Below are 25827 nucleotides of genomic sequence, written 5' to 3' on the forward strand. Positions count from 1 at the left end.
TGCAGGTCAAGCACGTTTTCATGGAAGAAGCGGCATTTGAGCTCACAATTGAAGAATGGAAAAGGCTTTGATAAATACCATATTTCACTGTGTATAATGTGTTTTTGTGTATAATGTGTACCCACATTTTTGGCCCAAACTTTCAGGGAAACATGATTAGAGCTACCCATGTATAATGTGCATTCTTATTTTTCCCTCATAAATTTGGGCAAAAAAGTGTGCACTATACACGGCAAAATATGGTAATTGTGACTCTATGATGAGACAATAATTGTAAGAACCAGGCAATATTATTTAGTAGCTAAGATCATAGGGTTCAGAATGAGACAGACCCCAATTCAAGTCTAGGACCATCACTTACTAGCTCTGTGACCTTGGGCAAGGTGCTGCTGCTTTCCATGTGGAAGATTTCCCATCCGTAACCCCGGGGTAATATTAGTACCTATCCTTTAGGTTTGTCATGGACATGATAAAGGCACGTAAAATATTTCATACAAACCTTGGCAGCTAAGGAAATGCTCAGTATAATTAGCAGCCAGGTTTGCTTTTACAAGCAGGGAAGGGATAACCCCTGGGTTGCCTTTTGTAGTGTTTTAAATTCAAACTCCCGATGCTTTGTCTGACTGCGAGGGGCTGATGTCATTGAGTCCAGCGCGAGGTTGACTGTCTCCTTAGAGAGTTCATACACACTGATTACTAGTGACAGTCACCAAGCATTTAGTGCCTAACGGGCTGCATCTCCTCAGCGTGCGAGGGGTGGGGCACGAGGGCGCTGTGTGGATCAGCTCACCCACCTTCTTGCTGGTGCCCCGTGACCTCCCCACTGGGCTGCCTGAGGGTTGACTTCATCTGAACAAATGCATTTAGAAGTGTCGGGGTCTGGGCAGCCTGCGCTCTGAAAGCTGCCTTAGAGTCATGGTGCAGACAGTGTCAGAGTCAGTCTCTGGTGAGCACCTAGTCTCGAGCCCTCATGTTGAGAATGGGGAAAATAAGGGTTAAGAAGCGGAATAAGGTGACCCGGGTCACACTGCAGGGGAATGTCGCAATCACGACCTGAGGCAAGGTCCCTGCTTTTACGGACCTAAGGATCCAGGGAGGGAGACAGATAAAGTGCAAGAAAATAAGTAATTCCAAAGTGAATAGGGTACAATGATACAGAATGATGGATTTAGGGGCTAATGTGCACATCTTCTCGCCGAAGGTGTGGTATTTAAGCGGAGACCAGAAATATGTAGAGGCAGCAGCCGTGCAGCGATCTGAGGAGGGGTGTTCCAGGCAGAAGGACTGGGAAGGTGGAGGTTTGCGAGGCAGGGACACATGTGGTGTCTGTGAAGCCCCCAGTGAGCCAGGGGGTACTGGTCCCAGGAGAGGGACAGCGGAGAGTGCAGGGCTCGGGGCCACCGGAAGGAGAGCCAACTTGACTGTAAGTCCAAAGGGAAACTTCCCAGCAGGAAGTTTCAAGCAGTGGAGTGACAACATTTGATTAACGATTAAAAGCAATCATTTTGCTGTTGTGTGGAGAATAAGCTGTTAGATGGTAAGAATAGAACCCGGGAAACCAATTAGGACTTTATTTCGGTAGTCTTAGATGAAAGATGGTGATGGAGTGGACTAAGGTAATAGACTGGAGGAGACGGGGCCGGGGGGAGTGGGGGGGTAGAGGGGAATAGGGGGGAGTGGATCAACTGGAGATACATTGTGGTGAGGGAATTGACAGGATGGTGGAGAGGGCGAGGTGAGGAGAGTGTATGATCGGGTTGACTCCCTGCTTTTGCCCTGAGCAACTGCACGTATGGCACTGTCGTTACTGAGACGAAGACTGGGAGAAGAGAAGGTTTGGGGACATAGGTTAAGAGTGCAGTATTAGATAAAATCAGTGTGACATGCCAGGGCAACAAGCAAGAAGTGTTGCCAAGTAGGCAGTTGGCTATAAAAGCCTTGAGTGTTCCAACCACCCGCCTCATTGGCTGTCAGCCTGTTGCAAACACTAGACCTTTATGATGCCACAGCCCCACCCAGTGCCATGCAGACATGGCTAGTCGATTGCGGCACTCTTCCTGAGGAGCCTGGGTATGGCCTTGGGGTGGTTCTCATCACTGTGTTCCAGGCGGCCACAGCACTATTTCCTTCGCGTTGGTGTCCCAAAGACACCTATTGGCTGTTCCCACGGTGTTGTATTAGCATCTTTTCTTCACCAACCGTCTCAGGGTACTGTTGGTTTTATTGTAAAAGTCAGAGTGAGTGGAATGTGATTCATTCTCAACACTCGCTCAGAGCCGCTACGCGCATCGGCTGCTATGCAAGGAGCTGGTGGGAGAAAATTGGTTAATATGTGGTTTGGTCCCTCGCTGAAGAAGTCTACAGGGGAGTCCCCATGGGGGCGGGGACTCAAAGGACAGTGCAGGACAGTGTGTGAATAAATGCCCAAATAAGTGGTCTGAGCGGGCTGCTTAGCGGAGGGTGGGATTGCCGCGTGTTGAAGAAATTCTACAAGCGCTGGGCAGAGGGGGGCTTGATCTGACCTGCAGGAAGATGAGGTTTGGATGGGGAGAGGGTAAGGTGGTGTCAGCAGACGGGTAAGCAGCCCAATGAGAGCACTGAAGGGGGGAAGTGGGAAGTAGGAAAGAGGGGAATCGGGCCGTTATGGAGAGGGAAATTGGGGGGAAAAATTAAAACAGTGGTCATGTGATTCTTCTGACTCTAGGACAAGCCTCTAATCAGTAATTGGCTTAAGTGCTGAGTTGTTTTATTGTGTATCATGAGTTTCCATGTCTCAGATTCCACTCTGTGTTGGTTTTTTTTTTTTGCCAGTCAGCTACTTGAGTAAGCCTGCGCTGTGTTTTTGTTACAACAGCATGCCAAACTTGGTAACAATTTCTGTTAGCAGGCTGACCCAGCAGATGAGCCCCCCAATCTCAGAGGCTAAACACAGCACCAGCTGTGTCACAGCACCAGCTATGATGTCTTGCTCACGTCATAATCTGATGCAGTCGTCCTCAGTTGTGGCTCTTCTCCTGGATACTTCTCCTCCCAGCAGTGATTCAGGGACCTGGGCTCTTTGTATCTGGTGGCTTTTCCATCTTCACTAAGTGGCTCCTACGGCTGACATGGCTTTGGGTTCCATTCTAGCTGGACAGCAGGGGAGGATCAGGGTGGGTTGTGGATGGGAGGGGTTTATGAGCCAGACCTGCCCGTGGGAAGCCCCACCCTCACTCCACGGGCTCCCCGTCTTGTAGGCAGATATCACTGAAGGGAGGCTGGGGGATGTAATCTAGCTGTGTGACCTGAAAGAGAAGGAGATGGATTTGGTGACTTTCTCTTCCACAAGGTGCCATGATCACCTGATTCTTAGGTATGAGCTCCTGAGCTTGAGGGTATTTGGCACACGACTGGGCCCAGGTGTCCTCCCTTCCCAGCCCATCACGTCACCTCGCCCTGGGGATCTGAGCCAGCCCAGACTCAGGTAAGACCTTGGCTAGTATCTGGAGCAGGTCCCCCGCGGCCCCCTACAGATATGTCAGGTAACTTTTTTACCTTTTTCCCTGACTCTGGACTCCTTCGTCTCAGGCTTGCCCAGGCTCCTGTTTGAACACCAACCTTACGTCTATGCCTTTGCCCTGACCTCTGTCACCCATGCCCACAAACGCTGTCTCAAGTTCATTATCAGCTTCCTGTGAAGAGTACCACATCTCGAAGCTTGTGGCTTCTGGTACGATTGTCTGTCTTAGTCTTCGACACTGCAAACCAGGGTCCGGCAGTGTTAAAACGCAGCCTTAGAATGTAAGAAAATTCGAAGTATTTGGAAAACAAAATGGTTTGGTAAGGCCTGTTAGGAAGGTGTGGTGTCTGCCTGGAATCATTAGCTGGATTGAAGTTAGTCACATCAAAGGGTAATACTACATACACTTCCTTACGTTAAAAGACGTTTTGTGCACATAATCTTATTCTTATAGCAGAATGGGCATTATTATCCCTGTTTCAGTCAGATACAACCAGAAAAATAGAACCAGTAAGATAGATAGATAGATAGATAGATAGATAGATGGATAGCAAGGAAGGAACTGGTTTACACAAGTGGGGGCTAGCCAGGCAAGCCTGGCATCTGTAGCAACAAGCCTGGCCTGTCGGGAATGGAGGTTGGAAGTCCTGGGCATGAACTGAAAGCACAGGTCAGATTACTTCCTTTGGGAACCTCAGTTCTGCTCTTAAGGTCTTTCAATTGATTGACTCAGGCCTGCTCAGATTATCAAAGGTAATCCCTTTACTTAAATCAACTATGGACTTTAAGACTATGGATGCTAATGACATCTGCAAAATGTGTTCATAGTGATTCTTCAATTAGTGTTGGAATAAATGAGGGCGGAGGCTAGCCAAACGCACATGTAAACGTGACCATCACACCCATTTTATAGATAAGCAAATAGAGGCTCAGAGAAGTAACAAGTTGCAGAGCTGGTCATTTGAGCTTTTTCTGTCATGCTAAAATGTCCTCTTAGGACATTAAATCTCATATCATGTTTGCAGCAGGGTCCAAAGAAAACTTCTAGACTGATTTACTGAGTGATCCAATTTCCACCATATTCACAACACAGCAATGAAGAAAGCCATTCACTGCATGGCAGCCAACAAAGTACGAGACTGACTGACTCATTTTTCCTCGTCTGAGTCCCATCTTGAATAGTTTCCAATATGAGTAAGGCCCCGATCTTAAGAAACTCAATGAGAGCAGAGTTTTCTTCTTTAATTCTTCATTCAGGATTGCAAGAGACACAACGCCTTACCATGTATTTCCAGCCCTGAGGCTGAACAAGTTATTGGCTTAATTATCGAAAGCTGAACTTTCATCTTTCTTTAATTGAGCATGGATAATTTGTACCTGGGATCAGTAGCCAAAATGTCATAAAATCACTTAGGGAGCCTCATACTCTTGAACTGTAGTGAAAATACCAGTTATTTTGTCGACCTGTACAGTCATCATTTTGTGCATCCGTTTCAATTCGGTGGTAATTATTGTCAGCTCTTCATGACTAATGTGGTTTGGAAAGTGTCACAAGAAGTACTATTTCCTTTTTGGTGACAGCCCGTCCATTAGGGGAGAGGCGGCCACTGAGGAGGCAGATGCTGGCTTCGCAGGCCCACGGCCTGAGTGACAATCAGAGATCAGCAGATCGTTATTTTTCACAGCAAGGCGGGGAGGAGGGGGTCAGAAATCCTGCAGGAGACCTCAGCTCCTGGATGCTTAGGCTGCACTTCTGACACAGGCGGAAGGGCATTTTTATCTTTCCCTCCCCTCCAGCCACGCTGAGATGACAAAGCTATCATTACAGGTTCTGTCTAACCACCGCACTCAAGGCCCTCAGTGAGAAAGCACCCCCCCCCCCAGGCCAACGGGACTACTGTACCTGTTTCTGCCGTATGTTTCTCTGGGGAAAAGAGCCCCTGATGTGTTGCAGCCTTGGGGTAGTTTGCAGCCCACGTGCCTGATACCAGCTGTGACCTGGTCTGAAAGACGGTGGGGGAGGTGGGCTGCCAGTGTAAGAATAGTTGGTAGGACCTCGAGGGCAGAGTGGATAGGGTGGTCAAGCTTTTATCTTTTTCAGGCAGAATTACCTGTTTGTTTTTTTTTTAATGTAAGAATAGTTTGAAAACTTAGAGTTAAAAGAAATGCATGATTTGAATAGAATGTTTTCCCTGAGGCTCTCAGAAAGTGTTTTAAAGCTGTTCTTCCATCCAGATTACACCGTGGGCAGGGCAACTGTGGGGAAAGAAAATGTGAGACTGAGGAAGACCAGGCTGGGGGAGGGGTGGGAGGCTGGGGGCGGCTCAGGCCTTTCCGTTATTGCAGGCGAACTGGGCGGGGCAGGTGCAGGCCCTGCAGTGCCTGGAGGAGCATGGGGTGCCTGGGGCCACCGGGGCTGGGGAAAGCGGGGAGGGCTGAGGGAGGAGCTGGGACAAGGTGGTCAGCGTTTCCTTGACAGCCTGTGAACAGGTACTTGGGAAAGTGGAGTTTACACGTCAGGAAGCCAGCAGAGGAGAGAAAGCATGCCTCGCTGGCACTTGGTAGAGAATTTAGGGACGGTGCTGTTTGGAAGTGTGTTGGCAGGACCGAGGCTCTCAGGAATGGAGGCTGAGCAGCTGGGGAAAGGCCTCAGCTGGGAGCTGTTATACCGCCTCCGTCTAAGAGCCAGGGGTGACCATGGGGTCCCTGTTACTGGAGCCCCTTGGGACCTGTCGCCGTGGAAGGAGGCTCTGGACACGAGGTGAAATGGAGGGACCCGCAGTGCCGGGCAGGGAGACAGCGGTGGAGGAAATGCCCCACCCGCCTCCCTTCCCACCTTGTGGTTTTCACTTGGCCCGACCTGGAGTCAGAGGAGACTGGAGCCTGTGTGATGCACAGAAGGGCCGAGAATGGATCTGGGGAAACAGGGAGCCGGGACATAAGGAGAGCCGAGCTCCGGTCCTGGCCTGGCGCCCAACGTGCTGAGGGCCTCTAAGCAGGTGGCCGAGTCCCCTTCTGTTTCCCTTTTCTCTGCATCAGTCAGTGGGGATAATAACTCCCTCGGGATATGACCTGGAATGGCATCCTGCTGGGAAAGAGGAATCAAACCACCTGTAAGACTTGGGTCAAAGAGCCTGCGCCTTTGCTCCCATCTCTAAACCCTGCCTCAGTCGCCTGAAGCCCATTCCCCACTTCCTGGGCTGCCGAGGGTTGCGGTTGGTTTCGCCGTTTAAAACTCACGTGCTTGGGGTGCCCAGTGGGTCCTCCTGCCCGGACAGCACCATTCCTCTGCTCATCTTGACTTCAACGAGCCCCCGCTGCGCGGCTCTACGCTCCGAGAGAGAGAAAGGGCTGCGTACATGCCAGCGGGTATGGAAGGAACACCCCGTTGGGCTGTGTTTCTGTCTTTGGAGACTGAATTTTCCCCTCCCGCCAAGAAATGTCTCATGTCCTTGGTGGCTTCCGCATAACATAGTCGGAGCAGAAGTCAGTGTGAGATGAATGAACATTTTCCCTCTGGGCTCCAATGTCTCCTTGTGTAATGGGGGTAACCTGATCTACGTCACAGGATAGCCGTGAGGGTGAGATAAAACAATGTGCTGCACAGGAAGCGTTTCATATGATATCGGACCTCAGGGAGGGCCTCAGTCACGGGCCGGCTTCTCTGTCGGCGTCGTTCTCCTCAGAGCAGCACCATCTTCAAATTGCTGGGTTTTAATTCGGGTTAACTTGGTGTCGAGCACATTCTAAGCACTTGACCTTCCGAATCCCTTTTCTGTTGCTGCCATAACAGATTACCACAAAGTTAGCAGCTTAACACAACCCCAAGCCTCGGTCTCAGTGTGTAGGTGAGAAGTCGAACGCTGGGCTCCCTGGGCCCAAGTCCAGGTGCTGGGGGTGCTGCGTTCCTTCCTGGAGGCTCCCAGGGAGAACTGTTTCCTGCTCCCCCAGTTCCAGCCTTGGCAGAATCCAGCCCCTTGCTGCTGACACACTGAAGTCCCCATGTTCTTGGCTTCTGGAAGCTGCCCGCGTTCCTTGGCTTCCGGCCTTTCCCCTCCGTCTTCAGAGCCAGCAACGGTGAATTCAGTCACTGTCGCACTTGAACGTCACCTCTGACTGGCTTTTTGCCTCCCTCTTCCACTTTTAAGGGCCCATGTGATTAGATTGAGCCCGCTCAGAAAATCCAAGACAATTCCCTCTTTGAAGGCCTGCAATCTTAACCCCATTTGCAACATCCCTTTTGCCATGTATCACAACACAGTCACGGATTCTGGGGATTAGGGTGTGGACATTTGGGGCAGGGAGAGGGGCATTATCCTGCCCACCACATAGCTCATTGTCCCCTTGAATTCTCCCAGTGTCTCTCTGAAGTGGATTCATTACCCCGATTTCACAGATGAGAAGAGAGGCTTAGCATGGTTAAAGAGCTTGCCCAGGGTCACATCGGTATAAGTGGTGAAGCCAGGATTTACATCTAGGCACTTCGCCCCCCAAACCTGCCCAGTGTAGAATCATACTAGGTGGAGCTGTGTGATGGGCTCTGAGTCAAGGGCCAGGGATCCCTGTGGCCCAGGAGGCCGGACAGCCAAACAAGACCTCGTACGTCTGTCTCCAGAGTGTATTACGTCTGTCTCCAGAGTGTGTGTGTGTGACCAAGTCTCACCGACTAGGGCACAAACAGCTTCTGGTAGCTCTTTTCACAGCTTTCCCCCAATTTCAGACTTTTTCCTTTGTCATATCATCACCACCAAATCTTTCACGAGACGTTGGAGGAAACATTTTTAGAAACAGCGGTGTATCTCAGCAAATACGTAGCATTCTTTGTGTGATCTTGTCTATTACTTACTCTACACAAAGTGAGGCAGGGACTATTAACAGCTGGACATTACAGACAAATGGACAAATGGACATTACAAACTGAGGCACCCATAAGCAGAGCTGCTGGGATTTGAACCTTTGCAGTCTGGCATCAAGTCCCTCCATTCTGTGACGCTGTTATCCTTTCTCTCGGAGGGAGATATTTGTATCTTTCCTTTTCTGCTCTGGACAGTTACCACACTGTGCCCTTGACTGAGGTGCCTGATACCAGGCTCCTTGGCATGTGGGCTCTTCTCCCAGGTCCCGATGAATGCCACCATGATGGAGCCTGCACGCCCTCCAGGCCAGGCCAAGGTAAAAACTATTGTAAAATAAGGAGTTTTCAGATTATCACCCAGGGGCTCTGTTTCATTCCTATGCTAAGCGCAGCGTTGAGGCCTTTGATATGGTTTAATATGGGGTAGATGAGACTGTACGTGGAGCGCCTGGAACTTTCTCTCAGCTCCAGCTCAATCCTTTTCATAAGCCTCATAGCACAGGCTGTAGTGCGATGTTATTTCCTTACATTCGTGTAGCTCTTTATCATGTGCAGCACACGGTGACATGTTTTCTCATGCGGTCCTCAGAAACACCTTGTGAAGTAAGGCAGGAGAAAAAGATCATACGATGATGATGATGATGTTGATGAAGGGTGCCTACCCTAGGCCAATGTCAAACACTCTACATGCTTTATCTTGTTTTATCCTCTCACTATCCTTGAGGGTAGGAACTACTATTATTCTCATTTTAGAGATAAAGCTAATTGACTTTCAAGGTCACCCAGCTAGTAAGAATGGAGCCACGGTTTGAACCCCAGCAATTTAAATCCCGGGACTGCATCTTAATCTAAGACTCAACAGCATTATTTTCACTCTACCGCTGAACAAACTAGGACTCAGAGTAAAATTAAGTCAGATTTGTCAAAGGCCACTCAGCTGGCCGTTCTAGGACTTGTACCGTTTCCTGCCTTCTGTTTGGAGGTGGCAGCGATATAGCAGAATTACAGAGAATCCAAATGCGCTCGCTTACATCGTGGCCCCAGCGACCATGACATATGTGACCTTGCGTAAATCATGGCTGCTCTCTAATCTTCAACTCACTCAAAATCAGGACGATCATGCCTGCTTCCTCAGTTGTCAGCAGGATGGAGAGACTGTATATAATACTTGGCACCTGGTGATTGTAGCTTTTAGTAGCTGTTATTCTTGTCGAATGCCCCTTCCAGCCCACCAGCTGCTCGTCTACGTGAGAGCCCATGCCTGGTGGGTTCGGGGTCTAGAGGAACTGCGGCTCATGTGGGGGAAGTGGTTTTAGCAGCCCTTGGTCGTTTTTTCATGTGAGCCATAGAGTATTGGCAGGTACCACCTGCTACATCAGCATCAGCTTAGGGGAGGCTCAGAGATGTGCCCTTGACACGAGAAATACAGAGGGAGGAGACCAGCTAAGGTTCTGGTTAACACGGCAGCTTCAAGGCGTCGGCATCTGAGGATTGGGGGCTTGTTAATAAGCTTCGTGCTTCCCCTTAGCTGTTCCCCTAGACGAGCTGCTGGTAAACGTGATTTCTTACGATCTCGTCTGCTGTTGATAAGCTCCGTCCTGAAGATGAGATTCCAGAGGCAGTTCAGGAAAGCTGAGTGAAATGTGGTGTTTCGGAAGTGGGGAGAGCTGAAGGTTGTCCTCCGTTTGGGGCTCTAAGCACTGCAGGGGGCCATGGAAATACACGTCGGTGGGTAGCTCTGTAAGGCCGATCCCCTGAGTAAACATGAATGTGCCCAGAAACAGTTGTATTCAGAATGCTTTATGGAACTGGCATGTCTTCTGAGTTTCCTTTGGAAGGAAAAGTAGACATCGAATGAATTCAGAGGATACGAATAGGCAGATGAGCATGAATGCAGAAGTGTCTGTGGCTTCTCAGTTCCATCTAAGGAGACCTTCAGGGGGACACCGTTCTGATGCCTCTGGCCCTGAAGATTGAACTGTAGGAATTGGCGAATTGTCTGCTCCCTGCTGAGGTGTGTGCACCTCTGCCTGCTGGCATTTCCCCCGAAAAGGAAGAAAAAGTAACACGAGTGGAAGAAAGTTTAGAAATCAGTAGTGACATCTCGTCTCTCTTGGTGCCTGCTTCTCAGTGGACTTGAGCTAGTGCACAACTGGTTAGATGTTCAAACTCCAGGAAGGAGAAATGACCCAAGTCCTGCCTCCCAGCCTGAAGTTTAGCATCAACAGGAGCTCCAGAAAGCTACCCCAAGGATAAAGCGGTATCTGTACGAGCTCTAGAATCAGGGATCCAGCTCCCTTGAAACCCCACCTCCGTCGCTTAGTAGCTGTGAGTCTAAGGGGAAGTTACTTTCTCTCTCTCAACCTCAGTTTCCACATTGTAAAATAGCTACAATGACAGTACCTGTGACATCACGTAGGCTTGCTGTAAAGACTCAATTAGAAAGCCACATACATGACTTAACAGCGTGTGGTCCATAGTAAGTAAATAACACTCAATTTCTTAATGCTTATTGGAACCTCTGCTACCCAGAGGCCATGGGTCTGTTAGTGTCGGCAAGTTATGATAGGACCACTTTATATTTTTTATTAGCTGGCATTTAATAAAAGGTGAAGCTTCACTTCCAAAGGCAGCTCTGCATCAGACCCAGCCAAGGTAATTCCGAGACTGTGTTTTGAGCTAAGGAGAGACATCTCGGCTGTTGACAAGGCCCTGAGGTGTCTCATGGCTCAGCCCCCAAGGACAGGAAGCTCAGGGCACCACAGGCAGCTGCGCTCACTCCAGCCTGCTGCCAGAGCAGACAGAAGACGAAGCGCACCCGCCAGACGCCCGGGCGAGAGCCGCTGCAGGCAGGGCCTGTTCCAAAGCTGCCTGGCTCACTCAGCTGTTGAAGATGAAGGTCGGCCAAACGCACGAGGTGTCACCTCTATTTCTCTTGAAGAAAAACAGGAGGAAATGGATTTGAGAAAAGTGATTGTCTGATTCAGCTCTTCAAGGTGTTCAGCCAGCGCTCAGCTCTGAAGTGATAGGATTAGACTCAAGGCCAGTCCGAGCGGAGCTTACAGAGGGCGCCGCTCAGGACCGGAGCGGGGCCTTCGGTGCAGCTGGGTCTGTGGTCCGGGTCCCTGCACTTCAGCTTCTCCTAGGGCTCCGCTGGCCTCTGCCTCCTGGTCACGTGAGGGACAGGTGCTTTCAAAATCTCGTATCCTGAGTTGCTTAATAATAAGGCTTTGAAAAATGACATGAAGCCACAGTACATAAAGACATGCTTTCCGCACTGACCTCCTGTGTCCCAGGTGGGCAGGATTTTGCTTGGGACATTCGGCACCTTGAGAATGTTTTTTCTGGAAGCAAATGACGGAAAAGGACACAATGCTTTTTATAAGTTTTTGCCTTTGGCTTTTGAATCTTGTAACATACGTGTGTTTTTTTTAACTGCTTTTTTTTTAACAAAGGAAGATAATATGCTTTCCTTTACATGAAAAAGTGGCACAGGTAATGCTCTCCCCACAAAAGATGAGCTGACCTGCTTTCTGTAGTAGTGATGATGGATTGGGAGACACACAGCCGCTGTTTTACTGTCCCTGTTGTCACCAGATGTGGACAGTTGCATGACAGCAAGCCTGGCGGGGCATGCATCCTTGGTTCACACGAGTGTCTGGATGGGGCTTGACCCCGTAACCTTAGAGTCACCAGCCCCACCTTCTCACAGCTGAGCTATAAGCACTCTCGTCAGGTGTCATGGTTGAATACCCGCAGGCCCCATCATGCATTGCTGAATCCCCACAGATGAGTTCACAGGCACTTCCTGCTAGGGACAGCGAAGGCTCAAACCTCCGAAAGCAGCCAGGCAGCTAACACCGTGTTGTGCGTCTTTCTACTTTCAAAGCACATTGGAGGACGGCAAGCTGGCTTCAAGTCTCCTGAGCTGAAGGGCTTTAAACATGGCATTTATTCCACCTCTGTTCAGACTTTCTTAAATGGCTGGGCAGAGTTTTTGGAGAATAAGTATATGCCCCCCAGAGCCTCATAGCCCTATAGAAACAGAATTCAAGTCACACACACGAGCTACGTTTGTACTTTAATATTTTCTAGTAGCCACATTTTTTAAAGTATAAAGAAATGGGGAAATTAATTTTAACAATATACCCAATAACCTATTTTAGTTAGGCCAATATATCCAAAATATTATCGTTTTAACATGTTACAAATATAGAAATTATTAATGGGATATCTTACATTATTTTCATGCTAAGTCTTTGAAATCCGGTGTGTAGACTACACTCTCCCTATGGGTCATGTGGACTGGCCGGGTATATATGTGAGTGTGTGTGTGTGTGTATATATATATATATATATATATATATATATATATATATATATATATATATATAAATAATTTTGCACTAGTCGTATTTTAGTGCCTGGTGGTTGTGTGTGGCCCGTGCACGGTGCTGGAGCAAGACACTCTGGAGGCACCGTGAAGGCAAGGCCCTCCTCGGTGGAGGTGCTGGGCCTCACCTCTAGGAGCAATTGCTTTTCTTTGTCAGCTCAATTCAGAGCAACAGCTCAATACCCAGCAAGCAAGAAGCAAAACCATGGTTTTGCAGGATTGATTCATCCAGCTTTTCTTGGGGGTTCACAGAAGGATAACACCTTCTGACAGGCCCACTGTAGGGGGGGAGCAGTCTTTAGTCTTCAAACCACTCTTTCTGTGTCTGCCAGCTGTGGCAGCAGACGGTTGCATGTGCAGGTTTGGATGTAAAGGGGCGCAGTGCTTTCCTGCTCTCTCTGGCTATGCTTTTGAAGATATTGTATTATATAGACACACCTCCTTTTATAAGTGCTTGAAATTTAGAGAATCACACGCTTTTTTCTTTGTCCCCTTATCAGTCAGCTCTTTTTAAGGGTGAAGCTGTTCTTTCTATTCACTATTTAAGCCCCTGCAAAAAAAAGTGACCTTGTCACCCTTGAAATTGCCTCCTGCTGTTTATGCCTCCAGGCCAAGGAAGAAAGCCGGCCTTTTCTCCACAGGAGGCTCCTTTTGTCAGCGGTTTCGGTTTTGTTGTTGACACTGTACCTCTGTATTAGTGTTAGCGAAAGGCTCATAAACCTTTGCAAGTTCATTACTCTCCACTTAGCTTGGAGTGAGTTTTACTGTCTTGCATCGAATGATGCTCTTCACGGAGGAGGGTCCGTGTTCGCAAGGGTGCACGTTTGACCGCCTGGAGGGCTGGCACAGAGCTGGAGTCACCGGCCCTTCCGTTGGGAATTCTGATTTGAGGGAGGTCTCCCAGGTCTCTGAGGACAAACTGCTTCTCATCACTCCCTCCCAGTTCCCCTTCTTCCACCTCCCCTTTCCTCAGAGGCTGCGAGGAGGTACCAGGGCCGGGAGACGTGGGGTTCAGTCTGAGCTCTGCATCTTGGTGTAGGACCGACCGCAAGCAGGTTGCTCACACCGCCCGCGTCTCTGCTTGTTCATGTAGGAAATGGGGATGAAAGGGCTCGCGTCACACAGGGTTTTTGTGAGGTTTCAGTGAGGCAGTGGGCACTAAAGTGGCTTGTGAACTGTGACAAGCTCTGCAAACGGAAGGAGGGGGGTGTTAGGAGGAGTGCAGGGCCGTGGAGACCATGCACAGCCTGAGAGCCATCCTTGAGATGCAGTGAAATTGGGGTGCTAACAGATTCTCTCTTTGGAGAAGCCTAATTCCAGCTTTGCAAGGCAGTGACAGGAACAGGGTGAGGCCTTACCTGCCACCTACAGGTAATTCCCACCATCACCATGTTCTCTTTCTCCTTTCTGCCCAGCCCTATGACATCACTTCCCTTCCTGGATGTCACTGGTGGACATTTCATCCTGGTGTCACCTGGGTTAAAGACTGGGCAACAGCAGCATTGCTGTGTGTTCCAAGTCCAGCCACCCCAGGGTTGGCCGTACACATCCTTAGCCCCATATGAGAGAAACCTCTGAGTTTGGTTCACATTGCAGGCTGCTGATCACCCGTGGAGAGGTTGTGAGTTTTATTTTTTATTATCTTGTATTTTCAGGAAACTTGTCTAAGAGCTCACCAGCTTAGTTTCCCCCCCTCCCTTGGATATCAGGATAATAGCATTTGATATTAGGGTAACTGACTCATTTGAGTTCCATTTAATGGCTGCATTTGTTTTAAGTATTAACATTAACCTGTGAGACTTTTTGCTGTTGAGACCATACTTTATTCTTGCCTCTTGTCTTTTTATCCCTCAGAACCTAGCACAGTGTCTGGTACATAGTAGGTGCCTGATAAGTGTCCACTGAATGAATAGTGAGTAGTCGATACTTTCGAGGTTCTAAAATGTGTGGGAACCCCTTTAGAGATGCTGTCGTTTAATCTTGTCAGTGGCCTTCTGAGGCAGACAGGACCCTCATTTTATAGGTGAGAAGGCTGAGTGACAGGCACCTGACAGATTGCCCAGGACATGCAGGGGAGGAAGCACGGACTTAAAGTGAGGTTAGCCTTGCTCCGGTGCGTTTGGTGCTATCCTTCTGCACCTTTAAATGCCTTCTAGTGTTAATATAAGTAGTTCCTTAGATAATGCAGCTTCTAAAAGAGGTGAACTGGTGCTAGAATCGGGGCTATAAGACGTCTCTATTTAAGAAAGAGAGAGGGTCTGATGTGGGGATGAGACCCCTCTTCTCTTCCCCAAATCGTGTTCTACAATTAAATTTGTGCTCAACTTTCACAAAATAACCAACGTTTACTAAATACTTACGTGCCAGGGACTGTGATGAGTGCTGTATATACATTTAATTCTCACAACCACCCGTGAAGCAGATGCCATTACTTTTCCTATTCATCAGATGAGGAACTTGGACACACCTGGCTTAGAGGTAAACCGAGGTCTGCCTGACTCTAGAGTGGAACCTCATAACTGCTTCATGACACTACCTTCCGCATTTTCTGCCTTTAGAGTCAGAACTAGCAGTTACATATTAGTTAGCGTGTGACTGTTGACAATCCCTCCCAGCCTGTAAACCCCACGTAGAGTTGGACACCGTCTCTGTTGCCCATACTGTTCAGCTAGTGCTCCATACGCGCTCGTTTCGTACTTGCCGGGCAGTTCTCAGACTCAGCCAGCAGATCAGTGGGTCTCTTTGAAACACTAAGAACTAGGAGGGACGTTAGTCCTGCCTCAGTGTCACCCTTGGCAGCATCGCTTCTGTGCTGTAGACGCTCTGGGGTGGAGTTTATGCCCCCAGCAAACCCCAACCAATGGGAAATAGGAAAAATGCCTCCGCCTCTTGTCCTTCAGGAGACATTCTCAGGAGCAGTCTCCATGGTCCCTGGAGAGCTAGTCCCCAGTTGCACTGAGCCCCAGCTGCCCCCAGCGGTTGCCAGCACCCCACTGTTTTCCTCCTCTCTGTCGTTCTCCCCAGTCCCTAACTGCTGCTTCCTGGGAGTGTCTCCAACATGAATTACTTGCACCCAAGTCCTTGTCTCTGGGTTTTATTGTTTGTTTTGTTTTTTGAGGGGGTGAGTGGTGTGGGGAAGAGAAAAACCAAGTAAGACACATGCTCGTTTGTTAATGACTTGGTGCCAGAGTTCACCTGTAATTTCACATAGTGTGAACAAACCACGTGGTTGGACTAATTGGGGAAGCCATCTCCCAAGAGATGGAGCTCCGGGGGCCTTGGATAGATAGGTTTAAGGTAAGTGGAGGGACAGTTTAATTTTCAGAATCGCCCTTTCCGCCTTTAAGGGTTCACAGTGTATAACCCATTATACTGATGAAAAGACGCAGTGCTTTAAAAGGACGCAAGCATGAGTCAATTTGCTGGGACCTAAGGTGACCACAGTTCAGTTTCCTTCCATTGGCTGCGTGATGGATTTTGGTGTAAGAGACTGGCCCGCAGAGCGTCCTACGTCTGTGGTCCTCGGCACTTGCCACTGGATTGCTTTCATGACTTTTTCCTCCTTGAGCCTCTGTTAGGGCTTTGCTTTTAAAAGATGCCAGGTATGATATTGATAATCACTGAGCAAAGTTGAGAGAAGCGCATGGCAGATGGTGACATGAAAATTATTTTGAAGAGTATTTTTCATAATGATGAAGGATGGAATGAGATTCTGGCCCGTGTGTGGGAGGCAGGCAGGATTTATGCCTGGCGTGTCTGGGCTCCTCTAGCTAATGCATCAACTTGTTTGAAAACTTCTTAATTAGGAGGATCAGTAGGATGTGTGGCTGAGTCATGAAGAGGAGACCTTCCACTCTCAGTAAATGAGGACAAACTAACCATCAGGAGCAAGAGCTGCATTTAGTCCTGTGCCCAGAGCAAATGGCACTGTTCTAACGAAGACAAGGCCGAGGGCCTGACCCCCGATGGGCCGAGCCAGGCCGCCTGGTTCCGTGGCCCTGACTGCTGTCCTCGCTCCTTAGCAGCCATCCCACGAACACGTGGGTCCAAGGCAGAGTGCCCCAAACGACACATTTCCGCCTGATCTTGTCACTTGCATGGTGAAAATCATTCACTCGTTTCCCACTGGGTGTAGGATGGAGCCAAACCCCTTACCATGGGCCTGAGGGCCCTGGACAGCTGGGCCCCTTCCTCGAAGCTTTATCACCGCGCTTTGAGGGACTTTTCCCTTTGCTCCCCGTTTCAGCCAAGCTGTCATGTGACAGACAGGTCCAAGCTCTTGCCAGACATTTGCATAATACTGAATAAGCTATAGTAACGCAGCATAATAAGCTGTATTAATTTTAAAGGAGATAATATTTATGAAAAATTATATCCCAAACTGCAAATACTGTATTATTATTGCTATTATTGATTACATTACTAGCAGATCTGGAATCTTAGAAAGCAAAGTCTCTATAAAACAATGGAATATTTAAGGGGCAGCAAGAATTTCTAAATGAAGCATTCCTTACCTGGGAATGAGAAATACCTGCGAATTCCCTGTAGTGTGCTGTGTTTGTTGGTCTGCTCGGGCGTGGTCAGACTTTGCAGAGACCCCAAGGAGAACAAGCCAGGTTTGGTGCGTGGGAAATGGGGACCCCTCACTGGCCTCGCTCCCAGAGCCCCACAGGCTGCGTTAATTACTTTATTTACCTGTTTGCTTGTTCACTGCCCATTTCTCCCATGAAGACAATGTACCTGCCACCAGAACTAGCACAGTGCCTGTCACCTAACAGGTGCCTCGTAAATGCTTGTTGTTTGGGTCATACACAAAGCAGAATGCACACAGCCAGGGTCAAAGATGGAAGCGTCATCTTTGGCACAGAGGATGGAGTTTTCAACCTTCAGGAAGGCTTGCGAGCTGGACTCTAAACAATCTAGAGCATTTCCACAGGCTTCAAATCTAAACCTTTCCAGCATTGGTTAATGATTCTTGTATTGGTCCTCGCTAGAAGGCTGCTGGCTTGACACACTTGGGACAGGTCTGGTGTTGGGCAGAAGTATTTTGACATTGATGGACAGCTCTCCGGCCGTTGAGTGGAATTCTGAAATTCCCTTGGTGCAGTAGCCCCCCGAAGTTGGGCCACTTGCAAACCCCCTTTCTCACTGCCACTCATTTGAAATGTGCTCTGATTGCTGGACTTCTTGTGACTGAGATTTGCGGATTTTGAATTGGTTTTACCCAGGAAACAGTCCGCACTCCGGGAAGCACATTGTGACGTTCAGTAGATGCTTAGTGACTGGAGGAAAGGTTCACATTTTCTCTTACTCGTCGACAGGCAGTCCTGTGACATTCAGCCCTAGTGAAGCCGTCCCCGCACTGGGTGGGCTTGGCCTGTGCAACCAGTAGGATGACGTGGAAGCATCTGAGTGTGACGTCTGAGGCTGTGAAACCCATGGTGGCTTCCCTCTTGCTCTTTCTTGGATCATTCGTTCCGGGGGAACGCAGCTGCCATCTTGTAGACACTTGGGCAGCCTCTGCAGAGATTCATGTGGTGACACTGAAGCCTCCTGCCCACACCTGTGCGTGTGAACCATCCGGGAAGCTGCAACCCCAGCCCAACCTTCAGATGCCGGCGGCCCCAAATCCCCAGTTCACACTCACTGTGAGATGATACGTGTTTAGTTTTCTAAGCTAATGAGTTTTGAGGTAATTTTTTATGTGACGATGGGTAAGAAATGCACATAGGGATCAAAGCAAGGATCCAAACGAAACCTCATTAGAAAGCAGGCTAATTCTATTGTCTATCAATCTTGATCAGTGTTTCCCACGGGTCTCCTATTGACCCCGCTGTGCTAAAAATGCTAACCTCGTGTCTACCATGTTATTTGTCACTGTTTTCCCCAGTCTGTTATTTGTCTCCATTTTGGATTTCTTTTTGGTGTTCAGAAGTGTGTTCATTTGATGGTGATGTAGTCGGAGCTTTTCCTTTGTGTTTTTTTTTCAAGTTGCTTTCGGTTTCCCTTTCCAAAGCTTTAATAAAATTTTAATAGTTTTAAAAAATGATTTGGTTTATGTATTTTTGGGTATAACCTTCTAGCCACCGCATTACTATAAAATCTAGATTGTTCTCTTACGTCAGGCTGTGCATTACATAGCAGAGCATAAAAGATTGTTAAAGTTACGATAGATTATGTATCCTTGTTTCCTTTATTTTCACAGTCTACCGCTTTGTTAAAAAGAAAACTTAAATTGGTTTGTTTTGTATAAAGTTATTTTGATGGCTACCTAATACATTGTTTCTACAAATTCCTTGCCACTTAAATTTTAGATGGTTCTATTTTAGATTTTCTGTAATCATAAAAGTCCGCAGGTCTGCAACTTCACTTATCTTAGCTTATTCAGAAACTTTTATTTAAAAACCTTCCTGGCGTGTAGAGTATCACCTTGACCTTCTCTCTTCCTTTGGGTTTGTGTTTGATCTACTAGCCTGAACTTGCAGAAATGTCAACAGTCAATTTTCTTTTAATTAGTATCCTTATTGGATTTGACATTATATTGCTCTCATTTTTAAGTCTATTAGTAAATTCCCCAGCAGCTTTCTTAAACAAGAAAAAAGACCCACCAATTCTCTTGGTACGTTTCTTGAAGTTTCATTGAAGTTCAAAGTACAATATTCATTTTGTGGAAGAAATTTGAGTTGTCAGCTTCTAATTTCCGTGGTTGGAGCTTGACCCAGGAGTTCGGGAAGTCAGGTGTCTACATTATGGATGGTTTCCAAGCAGCTACATTGGATCACCACCTGTGTGGCTGCCGTTCTGACATTTCATCTGTGCTCTATCAAATGGGGTTGGCATCGCTGCTGGCTCTGCAGTGGAGATTTCTGACAGTTCCTGTCATTTGTTTTTGCTGAAGCCAGACCCTTCTTTGAAACATGGTGAACCTGTATCTTTGGCTCATTTCTGATGGAAGCTTTTCAACATGAAAAAAGTTCCTGTGACGCTGTTCTATTCCATTCCTGCCTTTATTAGCAGAGTATCCTAGTCACTGAACAACATCAGCGAGGATTTTAACAATGATTGAGAGGGAGGGTTATTTCAAATGACTTGTATACTTTTATCTTCTTATTAACATCTAGCATATCTTGTGCTTTAATGGTTAAATCAGTGTTCTATGCCTTGTTTAATATCGTTTCACAAGTACCCTGGAACATTCACTCCCATGCCTAAAATTTTTCAGTGGGCATTCTCATTGGCCTATTAGGTTTTCAGACCAGCCCTGCTTTCTGCTACCACAGGGCCTTTGAACATGGTGCTTCCTCTTCCTGGAATGTACTTCCTCTTTGCTCCTCCCTCCTGTCACCAAGTTAATGACGACCCATCCATCAAACCCAAGTTGAAGCATCATTTGCTGAAGACTAGGTCAGGCGCTTTTGTTATATTCCCCGAAGGCATCATTATTAGTTGTGCAGTTCTCATCCACTCATTTGTGTGACAATTTAATGTTTCACTTTCTTTCTAGACTTTAAATTCTATGAGAACAAGGACTGAATGGGTCTGGTTTGGCCCAACATTGTATTCTCGGCATCTAGTACCGTGCCTGGCACATGTAGGGACTTGAATGTTTGTTGGATGAATGAATGAGTGAGTGGCTTTAAAATTGTATACATGGAAACTGAGACCTAGAAATCTTAACTAGCTTCACGAAAATCCTACAGCAGCTAATAGTGGACGTAGGACTTGAACGTGGGTCTTCTACTTTAAAGTTCTGTGCTCTTTCTATTCTGCGGCTCTGTGTCGGCCCTTTTACATTTCTCCTTCGTCTTAAAGCAGGCGTTTGCCTGGGGTCCTGCAGGTGACTGGGCTAATTCAGATCCACACCTTGAGTGTGACTGCGGCCTCTAGGAGATGGCAGGGGTGCATCAGTGCGCCTACCTACGAGGGTGGGGAAGGCGATGCACATGATCTCCCTTCTGGAGTCTCCCCTTTACTGTGTTACAGTTCTAGAGAAATAAACAGAGCTGTGGCGCTGTTAGGAAGAGCCTCATCCGATGATGGGAAAAGGTTGAAGCAGTGCCAATGCTTAGAATTTACTCATGTGTCAGCGTATGTTCATCCCAAAGCTGCGAGGTCCACAAGAACTACACTCAGTCCAGATGTGATTAAATGTTTGTGGTCCTGCATCTTCTACTCGTTAGCTATGAGAGGTTGTGCAGGTCCTCTCTGGCCTTAGTTTCATGTCTGAAAAAAGGTGAGTGAGCATGTGTGTGTGTGTGTGTGTGTGTGTGTGTGTGTGTGTGTACGCGCGCACGCTTTGGGAGTGATCATAAGAATTATTGGCAGGAATCCTGACTGCAAGTCTATAAAAAGACTGTTCCCTTTTCCCTCACGTTATTTGCTTAGTGAGCTAGAATGTGCTTGTGACTTTGGGACCTAGGATAGATACTTATTCCGCTATATAACCCAGCTCTTCCAAGAGTTTACAGGAACGAGTCCCATCTGTCTTTAGATTGTAGCAGTTTGTGGGGCTCATTATTCATGATTTTCAGGCTGTTCTCTCTCTCAGACTCTCTCTATATAAAGATATACAAAGTGATATACAATGATATACACACACAGATACACAATTACGTATGTGTATATATAATTAGCTGTGCATATCACAGCTAGTGATGTGCATATCAGAGCATACATAGATCTTGAATATATAGCTTGCATATACAGAGGGTGCCAAGAAAAGCATACACACTAAGAAAGAAAAAAACTGTTAAAATTGTCATACTCAATATATACAGATAACAAAAATGAATACAAGTCACGTTTGACTTCTGCAATTGCAAGAGGTTCTCAAAGTGGTTCCCATCAGTGTCCAGACACTTCTGATGATGGCGAACTACTGCTTGAGCAACGTTGACCAAAGTGTCCACTTGTGTACATTTTTGGCAACCCTAGTGTGTGTGTGAAATTAGATCATATTATACATATTATTTGCATCCTATTTCTTTTTCTAAGTCTTGGACATCTTTCCTTGTTAGCATGTCTAATTTATTTTTGTATTGGATGGCTGGCAGTTCATCACTACACTTTACTTAAACATGATCTTCTCGTGGATATTTATATTGTTTCAGGCAATGCTGCAGTGAACACCCTTCTGCGTGCATCTTCGCATACTTATATTTCTTCATGACAAATTTCTAGAAACCACACTTCACGTTGGTCGTAGTATTTAGACACCAAGTTGTATAAATGAAGCAAAAGAGCCAGTCAGCCAATTCCTGCAGGAGGGCGGGACGGAGATTTCAGGCCGAGGGTGATTTCAGGTACAAGGCCGCGAAGCTCAGGACTCTCTCCTTGGCCAAACTTTTGTAGTTTTGTAACCACAGTTTCACAGGATCAGCTCGGTGCACCGAGTGCCAACCCCACAGTCCTTTCTGGTGTCTCTGTACATAGCGCTTCACTCGGCTGATGTTCACTGTCGATGGATCTAGTCAGGCCGAAGATGCCCGAAGTGTAGGTTTTTCTCCCAGCCCACAACGGTTATCTTCCCTTCAGCTCTTCGATGAGCCCTGCCTGTGCCAGTTGAGCTGAAGAGCCTCGACTCTGTCCTCAGCAGTGATGCATGTGGCCCTGGCCCTGGGTCTGGTCAGGTGACCTTTCTGATGAGAGAGTCATATGATTATTCCCGGGCACCAGTCTCCACGGGACTTGATGGAGCCACCAACGGTGCCAGGTAGTCAGGAGAGCCATTGTGTGTGTTTCATTCAGCAGGGAGATAACCTGACGTTTCAAAGTCCTCTGTCTCCCCTGAGCCTTTCTCTATGTTCCCTGCCCCCAGTTTCCCTTCTTTTCTTTCATCAGTGAACTTCTGCTTTTAGTCCCATCAGCCCTTCCTTTTGTTTTATCTCCACTGGGAACCTGGAAGACAGGAAAATATACACCGGAAATACAGATTTATTGTCTGAGAGTGATCAGAGGATAGTTTATTTCTTTCCCTCCTTCTCTTCTTCCTCCTTCATCATGATCAAATCTCGGTTCTTTGCTGATGACTTTTCCCGGCCACCAATTGGAAGGCTGGATAATGAGCATGGAGTGCTTTGGTGATGAAGACCTCCTCCACCTCCCAGGTCAGTGCCACCTGAATTAATTGGCCCCTTCTCAGCTGGAGTGGAGGTCTGGTGTCTTATCTACCAGAGATCTCTCTAATCTATTGTCATGCAGGTTTCCTGGTGCTACCTCCCTCTTAATGAGTGTTTTACCCTCTGCCCCACTCTTGCTATGCGATTTGTTTCTCTGCCACTGTGTTCCTTGCTTCCTTCTGCGTGAAACGGGGTACTTACAGCTGTAGACCCAGGAACTGGTCTGCACTGAGGTCATTGCTACCCATTCTTCAAAACAAGTTGTTTAACCTCAGCTTTCTCACCTCTTAACGGAGATGACAATAGCTTGCTCACTATCCTTTTGGATAGTCGTGAAGATGAAATAGGGTACTGAGTGGAAAAGGTTTGGCTGAGCACCTGGCCCTTAGTAAGTGCTCACTAAATATTAGCTACTGCACATTTCCACTTATACCTAGTCAAATCTCAGCACTTCTCCAGGGCCCCATTCGAAATACACTTCCGCTAGCTACACAGACGTCTTTTTTCACCATCTTCCAGTCCAGTAGTCTTCTCTTGTGACTTCTGTAGAATTATTTGGTTGGCCTGAGTTCATGTTCAGAGTCCCCATCCACAGGTGAAGGGTTCTTGGAGGCCGAGACCCAAACCTCTAGCACGGAGCCGAAGCACATTTGTATAGAATGGAAGTGTGATATTCTGCCCCAGAGTTAAGGGGCTTTCATTTTGTTGGTGTTGTCTTGGGCTCTTGAGTGTTCTACTGGTTTAATGAGTGGACCACTCATTTTGCACTGTGCCAAGACACTGGTATCCTGGGTGTTTTGCTTCTGAGAGTGTAATCAGTTCAGGCTGCTGAGGCTGCCACGTGGACTCAGGTTTAAACCAAGGGCTGGGCTATTTAGGAAGCAACGGGGAGGCCTGTTTTGGACGCTAAGGTCATCTGCCTTTGGGGAGCTAAAATATAGGATGCCCTGAGAGAACCTTTAGGGTAATCAGAATATCACGTGTGTGCATCCTCAGTTAGGGGAAGTTTGGTTCCTCATTTTCAATAGCAGTGTTATCTGATTCTTAAACTGCATGAAATTTCACATATATTTTGCCTCACAAATACCTACAGTTAGGTCAGAATTTAGAAAAGTGGGCTTCTGTTTACACGGAATGACATTAATTCTGCGTTCTCTCCTAACAAGGTTGAAAGAGAGGATTAATCACGTATTCATGCAAAACCAACTCCCATGAATCATTTATTTATCTTGTTCTGGGAATTTTGCTGAGCTCATTTTTCCATGTCGTAGGTCGCAGACAAAGCGAAAATGCAGACGGTAATTCACCCTCCACAATAAAGACACAATGGCCTTGTAAACAGGATGCTTTCTATAGGAAATCAATAGGTAACCATGGAAATGACTCTCCAGTGGGAAAATCTATTTTCTTATGAACAAATCATCAGAAAGACCCGTTGTAAGATGGAAGGGCAGGGCCCGTGCCTAACCTTTCACAAAGGTGCCTGGCCTAGCCAAGGGAGGAAACGTGCATGGCGGCGCTGGTAAAGAATGATCTGAAGCCGAGCGGAGAAGCAACATCACTGCTGACTTTCTGAAGTGGAGGCTGGCATTTCTTGAGCACTGTCCTTGGAGGTGTCGCCTAAGAAACTCACATCTAATGGCAAGAAGAACGTTCCAGAGTATAGGAAGCTTGAATTTTTTTTTTTAAGGATTTTTATTGGGTAATTGGGGGATGGGAACAGCACTGGGGAATTGGGGGAAGGGGAACAGACAAGTTGTTGTCTTTTTGTTCTTCAGTCTAGTTGTGGAGGACGTGGCTTCACTGGCCCAAGTTGGCACCATCATTGCGCTCTTCCTGGTGAGGCAAATCAGTCGCCGGCTTCTGGACGGCCGCTCACTGCGGCTGCTGGCCGCTCACGCTGGCTGCTGGCTACACACGGTAGCCCATGGCAACCCACTGCCACAGGGGCTGCAGTTTAGCCATCGCTGGTGACTCACGGCAGCCCAGGGAAGCTTGAATTCTTGACCCAGCCTAACTTCAAGCAGTGATCACATCTTTGACAAGCAATTGAATCTCATTGGGCCTCACTGTCTTCATCTGTGACATGAGTGGATCAGACCTGCCCAAGGATGGCTGGGTGATGTCTGCCATGTGGAAGACATTACTAATCAATTGTAGCCCTCATTCTCACTGAGCCTGGACAGAGCCTCCGAATCCTTCCTAACACGTTTCTCCCAGCACCTGCTTCCTGTGGCTCACAGCTGTCACGTCTAAGACATCCATTCGCTTCTGTGTGACCTTTAAGACTCATTTAGCCCTGACGTTACAAGAATTTGCAAACGTACCTGTAAGCACGGAATGTCTGTTCATGTCCTTTCAGCTAGATTTAAGCACAGATGCCAAACAACAGCAAGACAATTAGAAATCTAATTATATTGTCTCTACTAAGCCAAGGGAATGGTTTGGTCTCGTTAATGAGTCAAAATATTTATTTCAGTGAAAAAGTTGGTCTTGAGCCACTTACCGATCAAAGTGAAACTGTGTTCGCAGCACTTGGCAGCTGTCCATTTGCATTATCAGCTCGGAGACACAGCTTACGTGGAAATGTTTGGCCATTTGTATGTCCTCTTTGGAGAACTGACTCTGGGTGGTGAGCATACAATGCGATATATTGATGATGTATTACAGAATTGTACACTTGAAACCTATGTAACTTTACTAACAACTGTCACCCCAATAAGCTAATTAAAACAAAAAGAAAAAAGAAGTGTTTGCTATTTTCATGCCTACTCCTTTGTCAACAGCAGAGGGCAGCACAGTTACTTTCAAGTGTCTTCTTGGCAAGCCATTGTGTGCATCTCCTGGGACATCGCACACAGTGGGTACGAAGGTCGGCTGTGGGGCGCTGCCGTGGAAGAGGGCGGTCACGTGTCGGAGGAGCCCCCTGAATTCCAGTCTCCAGGACTGGGGTGTTGAATTC

The 25827-nt window shown here is 47.4% G+C and overlaps 1 long non-coding RNA gene across 2 annotated transcripts in view; it reads left to right on the plus strand.

Annotated features, from left to right (window-relative positions):
* Positions 1 to 25827, plus strand: part of LOC109395805 (uncharacterized) — a 426818-nt gene that overhangs the window by 169835 nt on the left and 231156 nt on the right. The gene's annotated exons all lie outside the window — the stretch shown is intronic.

Source organism: Hipposideros armiger, unplaced genomic scaffold (genome assembly GCF_001890085.2).
Source record: "Hipposideros armiger isolate ML-2016 unplaced genomic scaffold, ASM189008v1 scaffold_483, whole genome shotgun sequence".
NCBI lineage: Eukaryota > Metazoa > Chordata > Mammalia > Chiroptera > Hipposideridae > Hipposideros > Hipposideros armiger.